The 9506-nt window shown below is 35.9% G+C and overlaps 1 pseudogene; it reads right to left on the bottom strand.

Annotated features, from left to right (window-relative positions):
* Positions 1–7788: 7788 nt before the first annotated feature.
* On the bottom strand, positions 7789–8666 carry LOC110192714 (ADP/ATP translocase 3 pseudogene; annotated as a pseudogene).
* Between the last annotated feature and the right edge of the window lie 840 nt (positions 8667–9506).

Raw genomic sequence — 9506 nt, 5'->3', positions numbered from 1 at the left:
TTATTATTACTCAGTAGTCCCAATTATCTGTAATGTAAAAGACCAAATTCTTAAAATAACAGGTCATCAACACATACATAGGAAAGAACATGTTCAGACTAAGCATTCGTGTTTCCAGGAAGAAGAAAGTGACATCCAATAAATAAGCCCTATGCAAGAGGTAAATTATACCCTCTTGGGAGCTCAAAACTCTTCCTGGAAAGATGAATTACTTAAATTGGGAAGCACTCAGTCTGTAAGGAAGAATTTTTTGGTTATTTTACCTGATCAGAAAATTTGGGCTCAGTCTTGAGCAATAGTGAACAGTATTTAGGATTAACAATTCTATAAAAAGCATGCAACTATTAATCCCTATTTACTTATATAAGAATTACACTAATTATTGTACATGACTAGAATAATTTTGAAGTATTTTATTATAAGACACATTTTGATGATAGAGCAAGTCATTAATTTTTCTTTGCCAGATTTAATAAGCTTGAAAAATATAAAACTATTGTAGAATTATATAGGGCTAAAAAGTAGTCCCTGCATTTTAAAGTATAACTTCATGGTACCAATTCTTCATAAATAAATGTTTTTAAAATATAAACATAATAAAATTAGATTATTGTAACTCTATTCAGGATGGAAATTTTCCTTCATGCAATAGTTATATTTGTATTTGTAGACCTAGGAAATTGTATATGGACTAAATCCAGGGCCTTGTGTATATCTGCCCACGCCTACAGTCGTTGAAATAAAAGATTATTCAGCTCATATTTTATCAGTTAAAAGATAATACTAAAGATAGTCTATCTTCTGCAGGAGGCTTTTCTATGTCCCTACCACCACCAACCTCTCCCCCCAGGACATCTCCTTTAAAGGGCATCTTCAGTTTTCATCGTAGATATCTTATATGTTTGGTTATTTGCATGCTGTCATCCCCATTAGAATATGAGCTCCTTCAGGGTAGAGATCCAACTTTTGCTTTTTTAAAAAATAACTTTAGGGCTTAGCCCAGTGTCTAGAACTATAGTATGTGCTTCATGGTATAAGCTCACAAAAATTGGAGTCCTCAAAGTTGAGGAACTTATAGTTCCTTTCTGACAAAAGTGTGAATATAAATTTAAAAAGTAATTTGTAATTATATAAATAAGCTACAGGTTAAATTTAATATATACCACATGTCAACTTTGTAAACAAAATAATGTGTGTTCCAAAACTAAAAAATATCCTATTTTTTTAATGAATCCATGATCTCATCCTTCATCAGTACAATTACAACCCATCCATATCTTCTCATGCTATGCCAATAAAAAGCATTATAAAATAATAATTTAAAGTGGTGTAAATTTCATTTCAATTAAACAAACATTAAAGCACATACTACACGTAAGATAGAGTGATAGACCCTGAACCCCAGTATATCTCCCTACATACACACATACACACACACATACACACACAACACAACACACACACACACACACACACACACACACACTACCAATTTGCATTTCTTCGTCCTGGGAATCATCCCTTTTCATACACATATATGTGTGTATGCCTTTGGTTTTCTTTTTCCATGATTTAAAATTTCTGGAAATTTTACCTCTCTACCTATGACCACCTAATAATTGTTTAGAATTCTTTAACTCTGGGCTGCACAAACCCATTAGAACAGTCCTACAGAAAATGTAGGGACTTACATATATTTATGTACATGTGTGTGTCTATGTATATGCATAGATCTGTATCTATATACATGTTTGTATATAGATACACATGTATGTATACATAAGTGTGTATATATACACATATACATGTTTGCATATAGATACACACTAATGTATGCATATACACAAGCACCCACACAGTGCCACTATGTATTTGTAGAGAGAGTTTCATCATCCTAGCCTAGAATATGCCTTTTTTCACACATATGCGTGCATCAGTTCATTCTCACACAAAAACACACACACACATGCACACACACACATGACACCACTGTTAGAAACTCCCCCCAAGGAAATAAAATATCATTGAACCAACTAATCCCTGCATTTCTAGCTTCCCCAAGGTAAAACCTTCCATCATAATTCCTAAAACACTGTAAGAAAACAAAATATATCTAAAACTCTATGTCCATTTGGAGAATTTAATGTTTCAAAAGATATTCTACTCCACTGCTCTCAAACTTGGGGAAAATAAAAAAGATTTTCTATTCCTCCTTCATTTCCAAAAGGTGCAGGCAATCCACATTTCTTTCTGTGTAATATGAAATCTCTTTCATGTAACCCCAGGTGTTTGCAGGACTGGGAGCAACCACAGACAAAAAAAAAAAATAAAACAGATCCTCACCTTCTCTTCTGCTGAGTTTTCAGTTCTTACCCTTAAAATAGGCAGAGGACATCAGGTCAAGAAACTCAACCTTTTTCCTTGTGACAGGTCGACTAATATCTATAAAGTTGAAGTGGAGTTCAGTAATAATTTTTTTTGCAATTTCTGGAGAACCATTTGGACACCACTTTATCTTGATTTAGGCAGGAAGCTATTAAGATGTCTTAGGAATCAGAAAACCTACACAGGGAAGGGTTGTAGTGCTAAGAAAACCCTCTATGAGAAGGTTAAGAGAACCTTCTACAAAATGAACAAATCTAGCAACCTTGACCTTAGCACCAGTGGTCTTTTCCAATAAGTCCAGAGGCAAAACTCAGAATGTTTTTGGGAGAAAAGCCCAAAATACCTTTTTTTTTTGGGGGGGGAGTAACTTACTTTTAAATTTTTATGTATTTTTGTTACATTTTATTTATTTATTTTTTTGGTGAGGCAATTAGGGTGAAGTAACTTGCCCAGAGTCACAACAGCTAGTAAGTATCATGTGTCTGAGGCTAGGTTTGAACTCAGGTCCTCCTGACTCCAGGGCCAGTGCTCTATTCACTGCACCATCTAGCTGCCCCTACATTTCAACTTCTAAACTGTCCCCTTCCCTCACCCACGTTAGAGAAGGCCACCATTTATTCATAATTGTAAAGGTAATTAGAGGCAGTTAGGTGGCACAGTAGATAGAGCATTGGGCCACGAGTTAGGAAGACCTGAGTTGAAATCCAGCCTCAGACATTTACAAGCTGTGTGACAATGGGCAGGTCTCTTATTAGGTTTGCCTCAGTTTCCTCCATTGTAAAATGAGGATACTAATATCATCCCAGGTGCTATTAACTAACAGCAACCCAGGGTTGCTTTGATGATCAACTGGGATAATATTTTTTTTTTGCTAGGCAATGGGGTTAAGTGACTTGCCCAGAGTCACACAGCTAGTAAGTGTTAATGTCTGAGGCTGGATTTGAACTCAGGTCCTCCTGAATCCAGGGCCAGTGCTCTATCCACTGAACCACCTAGCTGTCCCCCAAGTGGGATAATATTTATAAAGTATATAGCATTAGCACAGTATGAGACACATAGTAGGTGCTTAATAAATGCTTGTTTCCTTCCATATATTTTTGGCATCCTCTCTTTTTCTGCTGCTGCTCCTCCTTATCATCATCCCTTACAACAAATCCAAGGTTTAGTGATTCTGTTTACACATCTATACTACTTAAATTCTTTGTGACTGCATCTCTTTATAATTAAATGAATGACTATCCTCAAAGAAGTTGAAGAGAGAAAGGCTCCATATTCACCGTAATATTCTCAGCAGCATTTTCTGTGGAAGCAAAGAATTGGAAACAAAGTTGGTACCTATTGATTGGGGAAAGGCTAAACAAATCATAATACATGAATATGACGGAGTATTATTGTGCTGTAGGAAAAAATGACAGATTCAGAAAACATGGGAAGACACAAATGAACTCTTTCATAAAGCAAGCAGAAACAGGAGAACAATATGCACAAATAACTACAGCAATGTAAATGGATAATGAAACAAAAGTGAATGACTGCCATATAATTATAACCATCAGACATGGTACCAGGAAAAAAAAATTGAGAAAAATGTACTTCTCTCCCTTCACTGCAGAGGTAGAGATCAATAAGTGTTGATTGTTGCATATTCTGTCAGATATAGTCAATATGTTGATTGGTTTTGATGAACTGCTTTTTTTTTTCTTTTTAACTTTTTTTTAAACAAGTTATCATAAGCTGGGTGAGAAAAGGAGAAAAGATGGGGGATTTATTCAAGAAGGAATGGGATTTATAACAGCAAATATCATCAGTAAAATATTTAAAAGAAGTAATGAATGAAAGTTACTCTCTACCAAGTTCTCACCTTATGCCCTCCTTCCCTCTTATTTTAACTAAATTTTCATTCAATCAGGTATCTGTTAGACTTTTATAACCACACAAAACAAGAAAGTAATCATTTCCAGGTATGAGCAGTAATGAAAGTGGTTGTTACTTTATTTCATGAAGGAAATGGGTGTGGCCAATATGTAATCTAATGGTTTGGAAGACCCTACAGTCAAGGGTTGTGGCTGATTTCAGCAAAAGGGAAAGACAGAATACTAGAGTTAGCCAAGGCTAGACTCCTCCACTGCTATTTTGAGCACTGAGACTGGAGTTTTCAGATTCATTCAGATATCAAAATTTGGAGAGTAATGAGAGTCCTGGCAGATGAAGCTAGCTGACTGACACAGCTGTAAGCTACGAGTAGTATCAGCAGCTCAACACAAGAAAAAGAGAGTGCTTGGAAAGAAATTAAGAGACACTGAATGTGTGTGTGTGTGTGTGTGTGTGTGTGTGCATGTGTGTGTGTGTGTGTGTGTGTGTGTGTGTGTGTAAGAGACAGATAGAAAAATGGCCCTGTTTGTTTGAATAAGTAGACTAAGGCTAAATTTAATAATGTCGTTTATATACAAATGTCATTCCAATCGGTATGTGAGTGAGTTGTTTTCCACTCATGTGCAACTTGGAGTGGTTTGCCGTTCCTTCTCCAGCTTATTTCACAGATGAGGAAAGTAAGGCAAACAGGGTTAAGTGATTTGCCCATGGTCATCCAGCTAGTAAGTGTTTAGGCCAGATCTGAACTCAGGAATGTGGGTCTTCCTGACTCCAGGCCCTGACCTCTACCCACTGTTTCACCTAACTACCCTGGAATTAGCACATAGACTTCCACAATTACCAGGCAAGAAGTCTCCTTCCTCGTTTCCACCTCCCTCCTGTTCTTATTCTCAATGCTAGTCTCCACTATGAAAATTCTTTCCTCTTCCATTTTCAAGCACCATAGTAAACTAGAGAACAGAATCAGGTGGGAGCTGCCAAAAGGGTCAATACGAGGATTTTTTTCCCTAAAAATTAGAATTACATAAAAGTGGAATAGCTGACCTCAAATTCTTCTTTCCTTGTAAGGAATTTTCATTAGTCACACAATGAAATCAAAAGTCCAATAATTGTGAAGTTAAATGAGATACACAGGAAGGCAAATGATCCATCCTCATAGAAAAAGCAGGCTTTCTTAATTTAAACTGACAATGATAAAAAAGCTACATAACCAACAGTGAAATGGCTTAAAAGACAGCATAATATAAATGGTAACACTGTACAGAGATAGGGCCCACTGGCAAACCAGGTATTTAAAACCTACAGAACAACAGTTTACAAAAGAAAACCAATCCTCAGGCCAGAATTTGAGAATTCTATTAACAAGTCCTCAAATGAATGCATTCAATCTAGTGTATTGACAATTTGTTTATATAACATAGCACTTGTTTTTGTAACTAGATTAATTCTTTATTGTTAATCAACTAACCAAACCACAAGGCATTTACCATTTCAAACTAATATCAGCAGCTGGCATCAGACACCCAACTAGACAATCTTGTTAGAGGATGCTCATGTGGTCTGTTTTTCACAAAACTGTCTGTAGAGCAAAAAAAAAAAAGCATAAACAAAATGTTCAATAAAACCTGACAGGCTTTTAATAAGACACATGGGAACAAACTAATCCAGATTTCTATAGGCAGATACAACATAAAAGGTTAATCAAAGGCTCAGTCAATGCAGGAACATCTGTATCAGGATCAGCACTATTTTTTTTAAGGAGAGCACAACATCTGCAAGGAGGTAAGGATTATTCCATGGGGACAACACTTAGCCTTAAAACCCAAAGATTTGTAGCTCAGTCTACTGTTTTACGCTAAGTGATTGCTTTTCCTCAGCAATCACTTCTAAGTCACAATGTCACTTTCAAAAGAGGGAAAAGTCCATCTCTAGTAAAAATTTGGAGAATTGTGGTAATAGGTTATACCAGTATTTAGTGAAGTAAATGTAATTTTCCTTCATCAACAATATAGAATATCTAGAATTGAATAAAAATGTTAATGTTCTCATTATTTTGATAAGTTATCAAAAGGAAAATATAAAACCTGGAGATATTCCTATTTATCAAATTAGTAAGGTTTAAATGAAAGGGCTTGTACCTTGCTATATGTGACCTGTAAAAGTGTACATATAACTAGCTGTGAGCATCTGGTTAAACAGCGGGAGATTAAAGACTATTCATTGATAACCATTTTGTGACTGTTAATAATGACTAGATTTTAACTGCATGCTGTGTAGTAGAAATAGCTGATTATTAAAAATTTTTTTTTTGTTTCATGCTGAGGAGTTTTAAAATAATTGATGTTCCACACATAACACTGAAAAAAGAAAAAGAAAAATTATAGAGTTTTATAGCAATATCATTAAGAGTCTGTCAGTGTTTCAATTATGTGCCTCAATTCTGTGGGACATTTATAAAAAACATACTTGTTCCAGACTCACAATAAATGCACTTTTATTAACATCTGAATTTTTATTAACTAAAAGTTATAGCCTGCAAAATCACAGTACTATAAAAACAAAATAAATTAAACCACTCTGAATCTTTATCTTAATAAAAATTGTTGCATCTAAAGATTAGGAGTGCTTTCTTTATTTCATTTTTGAGTTGTTGGGTGGGGTTGTTTAGTCCATGGTATTTTGGGCTAAAAAATTTAAGTATTCAATTTGAAAATCCACATATGTGTATAGGTGTACACAAATATATATGACCCTACTCCCAAGTAGCAACCTATGGTTCCCACACACTTCTACTATAAATATAACTTGCATCCATTCTTTTACTGTCTCATCAGGTTAATACTATTAGAGTAAAACTGACCAATTCAAACTTCTAATACAGTATGGGCAGGGCACTACCATCTTTGGAGTCACCTCCAATCTTGTTATTTCTGCCTTTACAACATCACTTGTTTATGTCTTTTGTCTATTCACATAGGCACCACCTTATAGTTCAAGCTGTCATCATCTCTTACCTGGTCCAATGTAATTGTCTTCTTTTTTAAAAATTTTATTCATTTACTTTTTTTGTCTTCTGTGTATTTATTGTTTTACATCAGAATGCCCAACATGGATCATCATAACTACCAAATGGTTAGCTGTGCAAAATAGTATATATATAGTGCCTAAGTACAGATAGGAGACATGATTTTTTAAATCAATATTTAAACACAAATTTATGGTCCTACAAAAGAGCATTTAAACTAGATAGTCTAAGTTGATCTGCCTCCTTGGACCCACAGTAACTGTTATTTCCCCAAAAACCAATAGAATCAATATACTGAATCATCATCAGTTCCACTGTGTGAATAATGGATCACAATAAATGAGTCCCTTTTTCTAAGAGCTTTTCCTGACTCCCATAGAAACATGATCTGGCCTGGATAAAAAGACAACAGGAATTTCTTGAAGGTCAATGATCCAAAATGCTAAGTATAGTTAAGTATTCTACATTATCTATGCTCATTGGTTCCTTTTTTAGTTAGGATATACTTAGATTACTTTCTTCAATTCATCATACAGGAAAAGCACGAAAGCTCTACCTATGCCTCTAAGAATATTGGACCAGGCATGCTTGAAGAAAGCTTTGCCACCCTCATCTTTAGGAATCTTCCTCCAGCATCCAATTGTCCCAGTGTATATGATATATATAGCTCCTTTGTGCCCAGTTTACATTATCATTCATACCTTACTGTATCAAAGGGATAGGAGACCACACTTGCTACAGCAGTCACTGTTTGCACAATCATCCAACCTATCACAATGTGAGTGTTCTTTGGATCTGGGAGCATACCTTTTGCTGTATGATAAATTCCGATATAGATAATGACACCGTGCACTGAGACATTGAAACCTTGATACAAGCCATGAATTCCACCAGACTTGGTGATTTTCACAAGGCAATTTCCCAGGCCTTTGAATTCTCTCTCAGTACCAGATTTCCCAACATCAGCTGACAAGTGGTTTCTTGCAAAATCCAAGAGGTAGACAAAGCAGAGAGAAGTGGTTCCAGCAGAGGCAAGATTGCCAGCAACATACCTCTAGAACTGTGTGTGCTTATCCACTCCTCCCAAAAACACCTGCTTATGCTTATCCTTAAAAACAAATTTAAGGGCCTGGGTGGGGAAATATCTGATGACATTTGTTAAGTTACCCCACCAGAAGGAAAGCACCCCTAGTTCCTTTGGCATTCGGACTATACACTCCATTATGCCTTTGTACTGCTTATCTGCAGCAATTTGTTTACTTGTACGCTACACCTGCAATAGTACCTTAACTCTCTCAATGGAGGCCACAGCAGTCTTGGAGATAGCAGCAACAACGTCACTGACCAGGAAGTCCTTGGCAAAGGAGATGGCCTTTTCCGTCATGGTTACAGAGTGAGAAGGTGTTGGAGTTGAGGAAAGAAAGCCAGTGAGACAGGGCCAAAAGCTGGGAGACTCATTGCTGCCTGCACAGCCCCTTGCTACAGCTTGGACTGAAAGGGTATTTACTTTTTTTTAAATTATGGGATAAAACAAGAATTTCCATAACATAGTACAATAAAAAGGATGATTGCACATAAAACCATAAATTCACTATGTGCAACTTGCTATTCCTCTTAAATACACAACAAAGTTATCATATAAATTTCTTTTTTCTTCCTTTTTTTTCTTCTTTCCCCCCTCTGCCTCAGAAATGCTACCATTAGACACAAATTGGCGTGTGTGTGGTGTGTGTGTGTGTGTGTGTGTGTGTGTGTGTGTAAAATTATTCCATACATACTGCTAATTATCAGTTCTTTCTCTGGATGTAAATAGTGCCTTTCTTTATACGTCTTTTATAATTAATTTGGATATTTACAATAGTGAAAATTATTCTCTCAAAGTCATTCTTAAAATGATATTGCTGTTACTGTACACAATGCTCTCTTGGTTCTGCTCATTTCCCTCTTCATTATTTTGGGCAAGTCTTTCAATGTTTTTCTAAGATCATTGAGCTCATCATTCCTTATAACACAGCAGTATTCCATTATAAGGATATACCACAACTTGTTCAGTCATTCCCCAATTGACAGGCATCCCAGCAACATCCAGTTCTTTGCCATCACAGAGAGAGCTGCTATAAACATTTTAGAACACACAGGTTCTTTTCCTTTTTCCCTAACCATCTTTGGAAATAGACCTATTAGTGGTATTACTGGGCCAAAGGGTATAGGCAGTTTAATAACT

Source organism: Phascolarctos cinereus, unplaced genomic scaffold (genome assembly GCF_003287225.1).
Source record: "Phascolarctos cinereus isolate Bilbo 61053 unplaced genomic scaffold, phaCin_HiC Scaffold_7;HRSCAF=346, whole genome shotgun sequence".
Lineage (NCBI taxonomy): Eukaryota > Metazoa > Chordata > Mammalia > Diprotodontia > Phascolarctidae > Phascolarctos > Phascolarctos cinereus.
The sequence above is the reverse complement of the archived record's forward strand: the minus strand, read 5'-3'. Positions and strand labels throughout refer to the sequence as shown.